The sequence below is a fragment of the Chinchilla lanigera genome, unplaced genomic scaffold (assembly GCF_000276665.1).
Source record: "Chinchilla lanigera isolate Chin_1 unplaced genomic scaffold, ChiLan1.0 scaffold00018, whole genome shotgun sequence".
Lineage (NCBI taxonomy): Eukaryota > Metazoa > Chordata > Mammalia > Rodentia > Chinchillidae > Chinchilla > Chinchilla lanigera.
Window position 1 is genome coordinate 6018496 of NW_004955419.1, and position 17743 is coordinate 6036238.

General features: G+C 37.9%; 1 protein-coding gene across 1 annotated transcript in view; it reads left to right on the forward strand.

The window, feature by feature from the left end:
• The window catches only part of Ttll11 (tubulin tyrosine ligase-like family member 11), a gene marked incomplete at its 5' end in the record, with an annotated part of 236943 nt that overhangs the window by 50096 nt on the left and 169104 nt on the right, over positions 1 to 17743 (forward strand).

Here is a 17743-nt window from a genome sequence, read left to right on the forward strand (position 1 = left end):
ACAGCAATATCATGACATTGGTTTTAGAGATAATCACTTTATGGATGAGGAGAATGAAGCTTCGAGAAATTAAATGACATGCTCAAGAAGTGAGATTTGAATTTAGAGGCAATTCCAAGGCTTATAGATATCATAGTCAATTTTAGTGCCTCCATGTTTTTTGGTTTTAATATTGGATTATAAAACTTATAATAAAATTACAACTTCCTGAACACAAAAGATCTTAAAGTGATTGTTTTAAAAAAAAGTGCCCTTGCTGGGGATATAGCTCAGTGGCATAAGCGCCTGCCTGGCAAGCGCAAGGTCCTGAGTTCAATTCCTGGAAAAAATAAAAATTAAAAATTAAAATAGTGCTCTCTGAGATGGTTGTTGCGTGGGTCTGTATACATTTTTAAAAATGCATTTAATTAACTTGCATACATATTATCATATACAAATTATACTTCAATAAAGTTAATTTAAAAAATCACTATCAGCTGTTCCCCTCTACTGACTCCAATTTCCCTGTCCTGTGATGGCTCACCCTGTTGTCGCCATGTGGAACACCTTTCCTTCCCATCTCTACAGCCATCTACATCTAACTTTTGTGTACGGATGAGATCCAGCTGTGTTCAAAATCTAGAAAGTGACATGAGCATATCCATCAGCCTTTCCTAAAGTCCTTCTGGGTCCCTTTGCTGTCAACTCCCTTAGTCCCTTCTCCCAGGCAACCACTGGTCTGCGGTTTCTCTATAGATTAGATTGTTTTGTTTTGTTTTGTTTTTTTCTGGTACCAGGAATCGAACTCACGACCTTGCACTTGCCAGGCAGGCACTGTGCCACTGAGCTAAATCCCCAGCCCCTCTATAGATTAGATTGGCCTGATCAGGAAATTCATATAAATGGAATCATATCATACGTACTCTTTTGAATCTTTTTTCCTCTTAGAATTTTTTTTTTTTTTTTTTTTTTTTTTTCTCCGGTACCGGGAACCGAACTCATGACCTTGCGCTTGCCAAGCAGGCGCTTTTGCCGCTGAGCTAAATCCCAGCCCTCCTCTTAGAATTGTGTTTTAGAGGTTAATCTGTGTTTGTTGTACATAGTAGTAGTTTGTATTTTTATTGCTGAATAGTATTCCATTGAGTGAATACAACACAACTGGTTTATCCTTTCAGCAGTTGATGGGCTTCTGGGCTATTTCTGGCTTGGGGTATTATAAATAAAGCTGCCATGATTATTTATGTACAAGTCATTTTGGGTCCAGTGTGGTGGCACATACCTGTAGTCCCAGGACTAAGGAGGCTGAGGCAGGAGGATCATCATGAGTTTAAGGCCAGGGTGGGCTACCTAGTGAGACAGTGAGACTCTGTCTCAACTAAAAAGTCATTTTTTAAAGATACATTTATGTTTTCTTTCTCTTGGGAAATACCTATGAGTGGAAATTTTTTGATCATGTGGCATGTGTATGTTTAACGTTATAAAAAATTGCCAAACTTCATATAAGAAATTCCAAAGTCATTGTACATCTCAGAGACAGTGTATAAGAGTTAGAGTTGTTCCACCTCATGGCCAGTCCTTGATATTGTTAGTCTTTGTAACTACAGAAGATCAGGTAGATGTATGCTTACATTGCTTTCTGGTTTTAATTTACAATCCCGATGGCTGAACATTAAGTAACTTTTTGTGTACTTTGTGAGCATCTAAATATATTCTCTTGTTAGGTATATATTCAGAATTTTGGGGGCTGGGGGTTTAGCTCAGGCGGCATAGCACCTGCCTGGCAAGCTCAAGGTCGTGAGTTCTATTCCCGGTACCTGATAAAAACCAAACCAAAACAAACAAACAAACAAAAAATATATTCAAAATTTCTGCTCACCTTTACTGTTGTTTTATTTTTAAGTCATAATTTCTTTATATATTCCAGATTTACCTTTTATATATATATTATTATTATACACATATTATTTAAATATTTGAATTTATGAATTAGTGTTTTAGAAGATATGGGCATCTCATAGCTTTCAAGGAGTTGGTCCTGCTACATCTGGGTTGTCTGGTTTATTGACTTGGAACATTTTAAAATACTCCTACTGCTGATATCCTTCCTTTCCTTTTCCCTCTCAGGAGATCGAACCTAGGAGGTGCTGGGCTACGCTCCCCACCTCTTTTTATTTTTTCGTTTTTGAGAGCACGTCTTGCTAAATTGCCCAGGCTGGACTCTAACTTGGAATCCCTTTGCCTTAGCCTCCCAAACAGCTGAGAGTAGAGGCGTGACCACCATGCCTGGATCACTCTCTTTTTTTAATGATCAGTCTAGCTAAAAGTTTATCAAAATTATTGATCTTTAAAAAAACCTTACAATTTTAATGTTTGTTCAATTTATATATCATTGATTTTTTCTCATTAAAATTTCCTCCCTTCACTTCTCAGTTTAATTGCTCTTTTTTCTCAAATAGCATGAATCAAAGATCATTAATTTTCAAAATACGTTTTCCTCTAAACACTGGTTTTTAATGCATCTCAGAAATTTTTACGTGTTCAATTTTCATTATTTTTCAGTTCAAAATGTTCTCCTGAATTTCCCTTGGGATTTCTCTTTTGCCCATGGATAATTTAGAAATGTGTTGTTTAATTTTTACAATAGTCTGAGATTTTCCCAATGATTTTTATGAATTTCTAATTCAGTTTTGTTAACATCCGAAAGAATATTGTTTATTACCTCAGTCCCTTCTGTTCTGAAATAATGTTAGACTTATAAACACAAAGGTTATAAAAATGGTAGAATTTGTTCCCCTCTAATACCCTTCATACAGTTTCCTAATGTTAACATTTATATAATTAGTGAAACTGGCGCATAGATATTGACATATTATTAAATAGTCTGTGCATTTTATTTGGATTTTACCTATTGTCCTATTGATGTCCTTTTCTAGTACAAGATCCACTCTATGACCTCTGCTTGCATTTAGCTGTCACTTCTTCTTAGTCTCCGAAGTTGTTATCGTTCCCCAGTCCATCTTTGTCTTTCATGACCTTGACTCTTTTGAAGAGGACTGCCAGTTATTATTTTTTTGAAAGACGACATTCAATTTGTTATCATCTGATTTTTCTCATCATTAGGTGTAGAATACAGAGTTTGGACAAGAACATTACAAAAGTGACGTGACCTTCTCAGGGCAGCCTATCAGGAAGCACATCATAGCAATGTCATACCCCTGGTGGTGTCAACATGGTCACTTAGTGAAGGTAGTGTCTACTATAAAGTTACTAATTTTTTTTATCTTTTAAATCACAAAGTGTTTTATGGGGACATAATTTTTAGACTCTGCAAATCACCCCTGTCTTCTCTCTTTAAATGGACAGCTTTATTGAGGTACAACAGCCGTAAAATAAACTGCTTATTTAAATTGCTTGTTTAAAACAAGCAACTTGATCCATTTTTGGGTCATACTGGAGACTAAACCCAGGATCTTTTAATATATGTACTTATCCTCACAATCAAGTTAATGAACACATCCATCGCCTTCTTTCCTCATATTTCTTTGTAATCCTTCTCCCTTTTCATGTCTCATGTTGGACATTTGAGTTCATTCCATTTCTGGCTATTACAAATAAAAATACATTGAACTTTATGTAGAAGTCTTTGTGTGGACGGACACATTTTCATTTCTTTTGGATAAATGCTTAGGAATGGAATGACTAGGTCATAGAGTAGCTGTATACTTAACTTTAAAAAAAAAGCATCTATTGATTTCCAAAATGGCTTTGCCATTTTATATTTCCACCAGCAATCTACAAACATTCTTATTCCTCTACATCTCTGCCAACTGATGCTGCAGAATCTGTTGGGAAGGGTCAGTCTTTTAAGTTTTAGCCATTTAGGTAAGTATATAGTGGTCTCTCCCTGGATTCATTTTGTATTTCCCTGATAATTAATAATGTTGTGCACTGTTTTCTTGCATTTATCTACCATCTAAATCTGTTCTTTGATGAAATGACTGTTCACATATTTTTTTAAAAAATTGGGTTATTTTATAATTGAGTTTTGTTTTTGTTTTTTTTTTTTTTTTTTTTTTGGTTTTTCTCCGGTACCAGGAACTGAACTCACGACCTTGCGCTTGCCAGGCAGACGCTTTGCCGCTGAGCTAAATCCCCAGCCCCTATAATTGAGTTTTGAAAGTTCTTTATATCCTGTCTGTTGAATGCAGGTGTTTATCAGATCTACCAATTACAAATATTTCATCCAACCTGCCTGTTGTGTTTTCATTACCTAAGCAATATTTTTTTGAAGAGCAGGTTTGTTACCTTGATAAAGTCCAACTAATCAATATTTTTTTTTCATTTATGAAGTCTGGCTTTCTGGTGTTGCCTATAGGAATTGTTCCCTAAACCAAGCTCACAAAGACTCTCTCCTAAGTTTTTGCATAGAATTTTATAGTTTTAGGTTTTAAATTTAGATCTATGCTTTAGTTTGAGTTAATTTAGTACATGCTGTGAAGTATGAACTGAAATTCACTTTTTTGCATATGAATAGCTTATTGTTTCAAAAATATTTGTTAAGAACACTAACCGTTCTCCTCTAAATTGCCTTTGTACCTAAGTTAAAATCATTGCTTATACATATATGGGTGTATTTCTGAACCTCTCTTCTCTTTCACTGATCTGTGAGTGTCTTTTTCATGTCAAAGTCTCACTGACTTAATTACTGTAGCTTTATAAATAAGCTTTGAAAGTACTAGATAGTGTAAGTTCCCCAACTTTGTTCTTTGCCAAGTTGTTGCAGCTATTACTGTTCTTTGATCTGTCGTATGAAACTTAAAATGAGCTTGTCAGTTTCTGCAAGAAATCCTTCTGGGATTTTGAGTGGAATTGTGCTGAATATATATGACATTTTGAGTTAAAATCAACATCTTAACCTGAGTGTCCTGACCCATGAACACGGTATATCTCTCCTTTCACCTTAAATCTTCTTGAATTTCTTTGAGCAATGTTTTACTATTTTTTAATATATAAGCCTTTCACATCTTTTGTCAGGTTTATTCCTATTTAAAACTGGTATACTGGCAGTGTTTTATTGTGAAACTTCAATTTCTAGTTGTTCATTGTGAGGAGATAAAAATATAATTAATTTTTGTTTTGATCTTTTATCCTTCAACCTTTATTTATTCACTTAATTGTTCCAGTACTTGATTTTGTAGATTATGTTGGACTGTCGTGCCCTCTGAGAATAAGATGGTTTAGTCTCACCTTCCAGTGAGCCTTCTATTTATTTATTTATTTTTTGCTCCCCTTTTTGCAAAGAACCTCCATACAGTGTTGAGCAGAAACAGTGGAAGTCAACACGCTGGACTTGTTTCTGACCTTAGGAAAACAGATTTAAATCTTTCATCTCTAAGTATGGCTTTCGTTGTAGGTTTCTGTTAGATGCTTTTCACTACGTCGGTGGAGTTTTGTTCTATTTCTTGTCTCCATGGATTTATTTTTGTTTTTTATTTTTAGTTAGGAATGAATGTGGGATTTGTTACATTCTTTTCTTGAGTGTACTGAGATGATCATAGAGATTTTAATTTTAAGTTTGTGAACATGGTGAATTATATTGATTAATTTTTAAATATTAAGCAAATCTTGTATTTCTAAGGTAAAGCCCATTTGTTCATGATTTATTGTCCTTTTTATATCTTGTTGGATTTGATCTATGAAAATTTTCTCCAGAATGTTTGTGTCTACACTCATGGGGAATACTGGCTTGGAGCGCTCTCCTTCTCTTTCTCTCTCTGCAGTGTCTTTGGATTTTCTTTAAAGTCAGAGTAATGCTAGTTAGGTAGACTGAGTTGTGAGGGCTGGAAGTGTGGCTCAGTAGTAACGTTTGCTTAGCAAGTGCAAGACCATGCGTTCAATACACAGCACCACAAAACGCAATCACAAAACAGGACAAGACATAGAATGAGTTGTGAGGTAGTCCCTCTTTTTAAATTTTCTCGAAGATTTTTTGTATAACTTCTATAATTCCTTCCTTAAGTGTTTAGATAAATATACCAGTGAAGTCATGTTGGTTTGGAGTTTTATGAGAAGGTTTTAATTACAAACTCAATTCCTTTAAATAATACAGGTTATTCATGTTATCTGTTTCTTCAGGAATGAATGTTGATAGTGTGTGTTTGTTTTGTTTTTTTTTCAGTCCTGTGGTTTGAACCTCTTCACAATGAACTATATCCCATTCCCACATCCCCTTTTGAAACAGGGTTTTGCTGGGCTCCAACTTGTGATCCTCCTGCTTCAGCTTCCCCAGAGTTCTGGGATTGTCTTTCAAGAAATGTGTACTTTTTTAATGTTGTCGATGTTATTGGCATAAAATTATACATATTACCTTTTATTCTTATCTGTAGAGTCTTTATTGACGTCATCTTTCATTCCTAACAGTTGTAATCTGTTTGTTTCTCTTTAAACCTCACCATAGGTTGGGTAAAATTTTATCAATTTGATTGATTTCCATTGTTGACTTAACAGCTCTAACTTTCTTTAGTGTTCCTTTAGAATTTTTAGTGTGCATCTTTAACTTATCACAATCTATTTTTAGGCAGTACTATGCCGTTTTACTTATAGTATGAGAACCTCACAATACTGTACTTCCATTTCCTGACACCTGCCTTGTATGCTGCTTTTCTCAAACATTTTATTTCCACATGTGTTACAAACTCTATCCTGCATTACTACTATTTTTGTCTAAACAATAAGAAAAAAATCTGTGTTTTTCCTTTTATAGAAGGTGGAAAGCTAATTACTTGGGGCTGGCAGTGTTCTCTATTCCTTTGTTTTAATCTACATTTCTATCCATCATTTTCCCTTGCCCAAAGGACCTCCTTTACCATTGCATGTAGTGTGGGAATTATTTAAACTTTTGTATTTCTTAAAATTTATTTTACCATTGGTTTTGTTTTGTTTTACCTTTCTATTTTCTTTCAGTTCAGAATTCTATGCTGACATTTCTTTCAGTATTTTGCTCAGAAGTCTTCTTGGTCATATTTTTCTGACAAGAAATCTGACCCTTTGATCTTCTGTATAGAATATATCCTTTTTCTCTGCCTGCTTTTTCTTTTTTTTTTTTTTTTTAACCATTGACTTTGAACAACGTCAGTATAATGTGTAATAGTTTTGGTGTAATAGTTTTCTCCATGTTTCTAATGTTTGAGATTCATTAATGATTTAAATTCTGGGGTTTCTAACATTCATAACATGGGAAAAATATTTGCTCATTATTTAGATATGTTTTTCTGTCCTTATTTGGATGTTTTACTCATGTGCATATTAGGCCATTTGAAGTCATTACGCAGTTCACTGACGTCATGAAATGGCATAACATAGTGAAATGATTAGAAATTTGAGGTTACTGGAGTTTAAAAGAAGAGGATTTAACAGTAGTTGAAGTATGAGAGGCAGAAACCAGACCATGGAGGCCCTGTAATGCTGAATTAGAGAGGCTACCAAGGGAAGCCGCGGGGAGCTTAGGCTTCCTACAAGGGTAAGGAAGGACATAGCCGGGTTTTAGAATTGGAAGGGTATTCTGTTGGTAGTGTGTATGTGTACTGGGGAGAGACCTATGAAAAACTCACCTAGGCAAAAGTTGTGAAGGTTGTGCTAGGACACTGAGACAGGATCTTATGCCAAGAAGGGCCAGGTGTGCAGAATATTTGGGAGGTGGACTCAAAAGGACTTGGTGATCCATTGGGGAGTGGGGAGGAAGGTAGAATGGATTCTTCAGGAGTCTGGTGGGGCACCATTTTCCAAGGTATGACACCTGAGAGGAGGGAGAGGTTTAGTAGAGAAGGTGGAAAGCTAATTACTTGGGGCTGGGCAGGTCCTGCTGACTTACCTGTTGACTGTCTGACTTAGCCATCCAGAGAGACTTCTCATCAATAAAGGAAGGTGCCTGGATGAGACGATTGCTCCATTCTCTTCCTGTTTTTGTATTCTAAGGTTTGCAGTTTTCAAAGCCAACTGGACTGATGCTGAAAGCAGTCAGAATCAGATAGTTCTGTGATATAAAGGAGAATGTCTTTGTCCATAAATGGGTTAATTTAGAATCTGACGACTTAAGGCCTGACCTTGTAGAATGAGATGATTAAAAATCCTACAGTTTTGCTAGGGATCCCTGGCGCTGTTGCTTACTCATTATGTGATGTCCAGCAAGTGCTTTCTATCAACCCCGTTTCTTCTCCTGTCATGCTAAAAAAAATGCCAACGGTAACCACACTGTACAGAGAAAACATTGATCTTGGCTCACGGTTTTGTAGGTTCAGTCCATGCTCAGCTGGTTCCTGACTTTGGGACTATGGTAAGGTAGCTCCTTATGGCAGCAGTGTGTGGTAAGAAAGCCACTCACCTCATAGTGCCTGGGAACTGAAAGATAAAGAGGAGGAGACTGGTATCGTACAGTCCCCTTCAAGGCACACTCTTGATGACCAGAAACCTCTCACCGAGGCCCCACCTCTTAAAGATTCTTCCACCTTCTTGTAGTGTGACAAGCCAGCAACTGAGTCCTTAACATATGGGTCTTTGGGGGATGTTCAAGATCCAGTGATAACATCTAAATATGAGAATTATCCAAACCTCAGAGTGAGTGTGGGCGTCCAGTGAGCATTTAATGATGGACTGTTACCCAGAGCAACCTGACTTGTGAAATTTTGGCATTATTATTCTTAATGGCCCTTTTGTTTTAATAGAAGACAGTGAGGGCTAGGGGAGACTGCTTTCCTAGCATGGACTTGGGTTTGATCCCTGGTACTGCTTAAAAAAGGAAAGAAAACAAAGAATTTACATCAAGGATTCAAATAATATAGAAATGTGTAAAGTAAAAAGAGTCCTAGAAGTTACCTTAACAGTTTTGTGTGTACATAGAAATAAATAAACATTGTAACAAACATCACTATAGAAAAATATACATTTTAAGAGAAAATATGCATATATACATTTTTCTTATAAAAATGAGATTTTACTATGTTCTCTCTACTAGCCTCATTTGCCTTGCCAGATACGTTTTAGACATCTTTCCAGGTCAGTGCTACGTAGCACTCCATTGTCTTAGTGTGCATTATAACTTCTAAAGTGGTCCTCTTGCTAATGAACATTTAGTAGTTTTTGTATCTTTGGGTCAAAAAATAATGTTAACAGAGACATCCTCATATAGTATCTTTGTACACCTATGACAGAAATTCCTTTGGATAGATAACTCGAAGTGAAGCTGCTGGACTGAAGGATAGCGTATACACTTTTGACAGGTGAAGCCAAACATGAGCTACAGCTAATTATGGAAGCAAACAGTATCCTGACAATATCTCAGACGTGAGTTCCCAGGGTGTGCGTGTTCGTGTGTGTGTATGTGTGTCCTTTGCTTTATGATTCTTGGCAACAGTTGGAGGAGATGTGAAAGGTGAGTTACTGTAAAACAACCACCCACCCAACACTCTGAAGTTTATTTCTCACATTAATAAATATTAAATTTATTTCCCTGATGTCCGTTTGCAATATTGGTACCCTAATATGATCAGCAGGTGGCACTAGGCAGAAGCAAGTAAGATTCTCAGTGGAAATTTTTGTGAAGACTGGAGGAAGATACAGGCTTTCTTTCCAATTTTAGCAGATGGCCAATAAAAAATTCTTTGGAGTTTGTTTTGCATATGGTCTTCCATCTGGGTATTTGAGAAAAGTACAGTTTTGTTATCAAAACAGTATTTATTATGGTGAAAGAGTTTGTATTTCTCAGCAGAAGATTTTTTTTCAGTGAATAAAGCCAAAAACCTGCTCAATAATGTTTTGCAGTTTCTTAGAGAAATCCAGCATGCATGGGATTCTTCCATTTTCCTCCCCAGTTTCCAGGTAGCTTTTCTGGATTCAGCAACTCAAAGCTGAATAAAGTGCATTATTTGCAAACGCCCCTAGAGAACACTGTTTCCATTGGGTTTAAGAAATAGGAAAATATGAGGTTATAAATGTGACCAAGTTGAGGCAGAATGAAATCCATAATAGGAGGTATGTGTTCTTTGTTCTGATTCCACACTTGACAAGTAGCCTTTGGTGAGGTGATTGCTCGCATCATGCTTTTCATGCAGACTATAAGCTGATTTGGCTGACTTGGGGTCACCCAATGGTTTATACAAAACACACAGCTGAAACCCCTTTACTTGGGTTGTAGAGCCCTGCCCACCGCTGCGACTCGCCTCTTTCCTTCCTGACCTCTCTCCCTCTGTGATCCTTCTTCACTCCACATCACGATATTCTTCGGCATCAGTGGTAGTACCGTGGCCCCTCTGCACTGCCTGTCCTGTTGCCTGGAGGTCTTGCGCTCCTCCTTTGTGTCTGATGCTGTGTCTGTACATCCCTCCCCTCTCCTTCTTTCACCTGACCAACTTTGCCAATTCCCCAGACCCATGGTTAGCTTTTACTGTCTCTGTCAAGCTTACCCAGCTGCCCATGTCCGGGGCAAGTTCATAATAGCATCATGTTATTTTTCCTCCCTTCATGGTGTTTATGCTTATTACACGGCTTAGTGACTATGTGCCTAATTCACTTCTTCTTCTGCTGTTAAATTCCACCAGGGCAGCCACGGAGTCAGGCTTATTTATTTATCAGTGCGTCTCCAGTGCCTGTCACATAGTAGGAACTCGAGCATATTTGCCTAATTGAACTGCAAATTAATGTGCAGATGTTATGGTTTTTAAAGCCTTTTGTCTCTTGTGAGGTTAGTCATCAAAGCGAGCTTCTCCACGGCTCAGAGATCAGCATGCCCCGGCTGGTCACTTGGTAAGAGCGCGGGCCAGACTTGGGCCAAGAGATGCACCAAAGTGATGCCGTCCAGCAAGAGCTCCCGGTGGTCGCTGGCCCACCTCTCACTAGTGGTTCTCCAGCCTCCTTCCAGACACATGGCTCTTACCCACCCGTAGCGAGCTTGGGAGACACACAGAGAACAAAATGTCTTTCCTTATGAAGCATGGCCTCCCTCGAGGTTGGGGCTATGGCCCAGGGTCCTGGTGCATAACAAGTGACAGACAGAAGCCACGAGTCAGGAGAATCCAGCTGTCAGAGGAGGCAGATGATGCAAAGCCTCTGGCAGAGTCTGTAGGAGCCATGGTTTCACCTCCCCATCTGCTTCAAGTTTTGTTTCCTTGGTTGCCAAAAATAGAACCTCACGTCCTGCTGGGATGTGTCACGCTGTTCTCTGGCCCTTGCTTACCAGCTGGTTCATTTTCTGAGATGATATCATCTGAAACTCAACTTGCTGCTGCTCTTTGGAAGGGCTCACACAGGTCCTGTGCCTTAGCCCGAGTGCCTGTCATCTGTGCTTACCGTTGCTCTTTGTGCACGCAGCCCTGTGCATCTTTACTCTGCGTGGGGTGCTATCATGATCTCCTTCAGAATCACAGCTCTTGTTCCTGGTTATACCAGCCTATGCGACTGCCAGTGTCCTGGTATTTCCCTTTGTGTTAGGCAGTTATTTCCTGAGATCTACCAAGTGCCCACTGCCAGGGATACCTAACAAGTTAGCGATGTCATTGGCCTCCCAATTTCTGGTATAGAAGGTTGATGGTTCATTTATTCACTCAGACATTTAGAGGCTCTGGACCCTGCTGTCTTTCTACCAAATCCTGTTCTTATTCTTCACCTTATAGAGTAGGAAGTTGAGAGCCGAGAGTCCCATGGCGCATAATCTCATATAGCCAGGACTGAGACTGATATCTTCTGACTCCTCCATGATTCCCTTCTGCATTTTCAGAAATTTACTGAGTGACTTCTATGGGTCCAGCCCTGGTAGGCTGGGGAATCAAACTATGAGTAGGAGAGAGTGGTCCAGAGGGCACGATGGGACTGACTGTGAAGGAACCAAGCACAGACACTGCGGGAGCAGGAAAGATGGAAGACTGGGCAGGCAGGCAAAGTTCCCGTGCCATCACTTCATGTGAAATAAAACACTGAGCCAGAGTCAGGAGGCCAGGGTTCGAGTCCTGGCTCTACCTCTTTGCCGGTTAAGAATGCTGTCCAAATAACCCCACCTTCTCCTGCTGCTCTCAGAAGACTTCCGGAGAAGACTGCAGAGTGTCTGATCTTTTGTAATTCTGTGGGTTCAACTCTCTTGGACTTTCATAAAATTCCCCATTGGACTTCAAATTCTGCATAAATTTCTGTTGTAAGGTTACAGCTGGAACACAAAGGGCCTTAGGTAATCAATCATCTTCTTTCTAATGCTGGTGTGGGCATGGCCTGGGGCTTAGCACAGTGGCTGGTAATGAAGCCTGCAATCCAGCTGCATCCGGTGGGGGGGTGCTCGGCCTGGCTGTGGAAAGCCTGGGACGATCTCCTCTCCTCATCGCTCTGTTCCCCGGGTGAGTACCTGATGCTGTGTCTGCACGTTTCTTACCCGTTGTCCCTGCAGTGTGATCGAGACTAGCAAATATCACCCTTCTGTTTCATCCTCTCAAGACCATTCAGAAAGACTCACATCTACCAGGGTTTGCACATACGTTGACTGGTGCCCATGCCAGAGGCTAGCTGCTGCTGGGGATACCCTTCTTGCACCTGTCTACTAGCCAAAGTCTTACTCAGTTTCTCAGAGCTGACCTCACCAAGTCAATGGAGGCCTCTTCTGATGCCTCCTCCCACCCCACCTTCTCTTCCGCTGCCCCCTTAGCCCATGGACATTGGTCACTCTGGGCCCCAGTTCTACACTCCTCCTCAATTAGGGGCTCCTGAAACATGGTATGTACGGTGTTAATGTTGAAAGACAAAGAGTCCAGGCTGGGGATTGGTACAGACCTAGGGCAAAATCCTGTCTTCATTACTTTCTATGTGTACTTCTTGGATAAGTTTTATTGGTCTGAATCTCAGTTTCCTCATCTATAGCACCACTGGGTTGCTATGGGGAACACACTGCATACTTTAGGTGAATGGACATTTATTTCTCTGCTGTCTCTGTAAAACTAGGGTCCCCAAGATGTCTCCCCAGTGACACACACAAGGGAACCTTAGACATATATATGAAATGAATGAATATTGGGAAAAGGTTTTGCAGTCTTAGGTGGAAATTTAACCTGGAGCTCAGAATGCTTAGTTTAGCATTCTCATCATTTCTGGTTTATATGGAAATGGATTGATTTTACTTTTTTAATAAAAATCTAATCTTGAGACTAATTATCTCATTATTTGATGATATATCATTTAGGCAGGGAAAAGGGCAAAGCCTTGGTTTTGACTGAACTACATCCTGGTTTGGCTTAACTTGCTTTAGATTCCACCCTATTCCCAGAGACAGTCCTGTCAATAATACTTCTAATAGTAGAAGCTTTATTGTTTAATTTTCTAAACTTCAATTTCTCCAAAATGCACTTAGTGTTTTAAATCACAGCTATTGTAATCTTGCTACTTTACAATCCTAATTCATTATGTGGAATTTTGAGATAAATATGATCATTATAGGGCTACTACTTTAATGTGCTTTTTCTCCTTCTTCTCTCTCTCTCTCTCTTTCTCTCTAATGGCAAGGTTTTTTAAAGAAAGTGAAGGAGGCAAACATTTTTCTGGGAGAGACTATTTTAAAGGTCAAGAAAACCTTGCTTCCCCAAATTCAGGAAAAGATCATCTTTCACCCTTCAACTTTTATCCTTTCATTTTATTTTGCAAAAATTCTTAGGGCTGTCACTAGAGTCATGTGGGTAAAGATGTCTAATTTTCCAGGAGAAAATAGTGGAGCCAATCTTGACTTCAGTGCCTGTTTCAAAAGAAAATTATGAAAATTGTTCCACCCATACGGTCTTTCCTCATCTCCAAAGAAATGAAGAAATCTCTCAGACTCTGTTTCTCATTCAGCTTCTTTTTGGTGTAATTGTAGCTGGGAGAGTTCTTATACGAGGTGAAGCAAAGAAGAGGTCTGAATTTAGGAAGGTGGTGTAATTGAATTTTCTGGCCTTGTTAATGACAAACTTCCCTTTACCTTTCCTCTCACCCAAATGTACATCCCCTTCTCCTATCCTCCTGAGATAATCCCATGCATTTCTAACAGGGTTAGAAGACTAAGATAAAAGGATTTGTTTGCCTAGAATGGGTTTATGACATTGCTTCTCTATGCCTTTAAACTTAATGCCTCATTTCAACTTTTTCTTAAGTTTTCATTTGGGCATAATTTCGGACTTCCTGAAAAATTATAAGAATAATACACGTAATTTCCATAAACCCCTCATTGAACACCAGATGTTAACATTCTACCACATTTGCCTGCCCTCTCTTTCTCTCTTTTATAGTAAGTCATGTATGAGATGCGGTGAACAAACAGTGAATGTTTAAAATATTTTTAAAAATTTATGTTAAAAGCCATTGCTATTAACCCCCTCACAGTACTCTCCCTCACTTCAGACACGATTATCCCATTGTTCTCACCACTTTTTGCAGCAGTTCTGGAAGTGCTCTTTTGTGAGTGTCTTTAGTAGTTGCACTGACCTTGTTGGTTCGATGCCTTGAATTGATTCCAAGTGTTTACATTTCATGCTCCTTTTGACTTTGGAGAAGAGCCAACAGTCACATGGGGCCAAATCTGGTGAATAATGTGGATGAGGACATACCGTGTTTTTATTTGACAAAAATTCCCATAAATGTTTTGAAATCAATTAAGGACGTTGAGGCAGTCTTAACAATACAATTAAAGCCACTCACAAAAGAGGACTTTGAAAATTGCTTTAGAAAGTGGGACAGATGTGTTCCAAGTGAAGGAGGGTATTTTGAAGGGGATTAATGGCAATGTGTCTTTTACTATAATAATTTTTGAAAAATTTAAACATTCACCATATCTTTTGATCATATCCTATTCACAATATTCTTTCTTCTGTAGGCACTTCTGTGTTTCCTAAATATGGGGGCATTTTCTTTCATAACCATAGTGCATCCAAATAATGAAATTAACATCAACTTAATACTATCTAATCTAATCACATTAATGATTTATTTGGTTTTTATTATAATTATTTTTTATCATGCATTTACTTTGGTTATCCTAAACACCACTCTAATTATTTATAGGGCATATATCATGTGCTGTGATCAAACTCCATGAATGCATTTTATACATTTTTCTTACTTAATTATTATATTGTACCTGTGAGATAGATACTCTTATTACTTTCACTTTATATATAAAGAAAATAAGACTTAGAGAGTCAAGTCACACATCCAAGCTTATGTTTTCCCTTCTCAGCATTTAGCAGGTGCTGGCTGCCAATAAGTGTCAGATCTTCCTTGGAACATAACTTATCATCCACAAAAGCCATGTGTTTTTAACAGTCATATAAACTGATACTTCTGTAACCAAAAGAAATGACAATAAAACTCTCATTTTGAGGAAAATTTGGCAAATTCCAGGTCTAGAGAAAATTATCTTGGAAGTAGAAATTAAACGCCAACACATATGATATAGAATATTCTAAAGCATGTTGAAATTGTCCCTCGATACATTTGTTAATGTAGTTAACAATATTATGTCATGCTTGTTTTTGTAGCAGCATAACTAATCCCATTACATGTTCATTGCATGTGCAGAGGTTGGCAAAGTTGTTCTTGAAGGATGGATAGTAACTGTTTCCAGTTTTGTATGTCAGAGACAGAATCTTTACTGCGATTACTCAGCTCTGCTGTTGTACTATAAGAGAAGCCACAGACAGTCAATGAGATATAAATTTATAAGTATTGTGTTCTAATAAAACTTTATTTATAAGACAACCAGTAACGAATTTAGACTATAGTCTGGAATTTGCTGATCCCTGTATTAGATGACTAAAATAATCTCATTTCATTGAGGAGACTCTAAAAAGTTCTACAATTGCAAGAAGAAAAACCCCTTTTATTTAACTTTCAAACAATACTGGAGTCTTTTATAAAGGAAGGGAGACAACATGGGTTTCATATTCACTGTCAGTTGTATTAAATAATGATCAAGAAGAAAGGAACTAACATGCTAAAAGTAATTTATAAGGAAGAATATGTTGCAAGGCACTTCAGAGGCAATATTAGTGCACAACACAATGTCTAAAAGAACTGGGGTAAAACTCACTCCCAATGTATACATATTTAATGATCACACAGTATGGAAGTCTTATTGGAGAAATGCGAAGATAAAAGAGAAAGTGAAAGAAAAGAAACAAATATTAGAACATTAAATTTTTATCATTTATGCTAAATCATATGATTATTTATTAAAATTATTTATTTCTATATAGTAGCTATCTTTGGAAAGAAAAACACAGATCAACCTTTGTGAATTTAGATTTTTAACTACCTGAAATCATGGAATGAATGTATACAACCTCTTGGAATTAGTTACAGTGCTATTATTCTGTAGTTTATGAAGCACACATCAAAATGACTATTTGTATATACATATATATGTGTATATGTACAACATTACTTGTTTTTCTCTATTCTCTGTATAGTCCATATAATTTATATACGTATGTGCACGTATAAAGTATATATAGTATACATATACATATAGTGTTTATATAGTAACTGTAGAGTTTATGCATACATAGATAGTATGTACAGATTATATGCACATATGTATTGTATGTCTGCATACACATGCTCTACATAGAATAGAGAGCAATAACTAATGTATGGATAACAAACATTTACACATTATCTCTTTAAATCTGCACATCAAAAGGAAATACAAGAGTGAGGGTATAGCTTAGTGGCAGAGTACTGTCCTATCATTTGTAGCCCTGGGTTCAATCCTCAGGTGTGAAAAAAAGGTAATGTTAAAAATGTAACAACAAAAATTCAGTAAAGATAGCAATGGGCAGACTGAAAAAAATTAAAAATTTTAACTGACAAATTAAAATTATATACATTTATTATGTATAGCACATTTTGAAATGTCTGTCTATTTTGGAATGGCTAAATTGAGCCATAAGGGTTATCCCACATACAGTACTTTTCTCTTTTTTTGTGGTAAGATCACTTAAAATGTATTTTAAGCAATTTTCAAGAACAATACATTGCTATTTACTGTAGTTACAGGCTCTGCTTTCCTTTGTTATGACAAAAATACCTAAGACAAACAAAAGGAGAGAGATTTATTGTGACTTGTGGTTTCAGAGGTTCCAGTCCGTGGCCAAGTGGCCTCATTGCTTTTGGCCTGTGTCAAGGCAGAGCGTCATGTCAGATGCGGGTGGCAGAAGAAATTGCTCACATCACGGGCATCACAAAGCAGAGGAAGGGGCAAGGGTCCAAATATCCCCTTCAAGGACATGCCCTCAGCGACCTAACTTCCACTAGGCCTTACCTCTTAATGGCCCCACCACCTCCCAAAAATACCATCAGGTCATGATGAAACTTTCAACAACATGAGCCTTTGGGAGACATTTAAGATATAAATGGTAATATTCACATGCTGTTCAGTAAGCCTCTTGAATTTATTCCTCTGGTCTACCTGAATTTTTTGTTTTTTGGAGACAGGGCCTTCCTATGTAGTCCAGGCTGGCCTTGATTTCACAGCAATCCTCCCGCCTCAGCTTCCCAAGTACTAGGATTACAGGCATGCACCACCATGCCTGGTAAATTTTGTATTCTTTATCCAACAACCCTACCTTTCTAGTCTCCACTTATTTTATGAGTTCAACCTTTTTAGATTCCACACACAAATGATAACATGCAGTACTTGTCCTTTTGTGTCTGACTAGTTTCACTTAACATTCTGTCCTCCAGGCTCACCCATAATGTTGCAAATGGT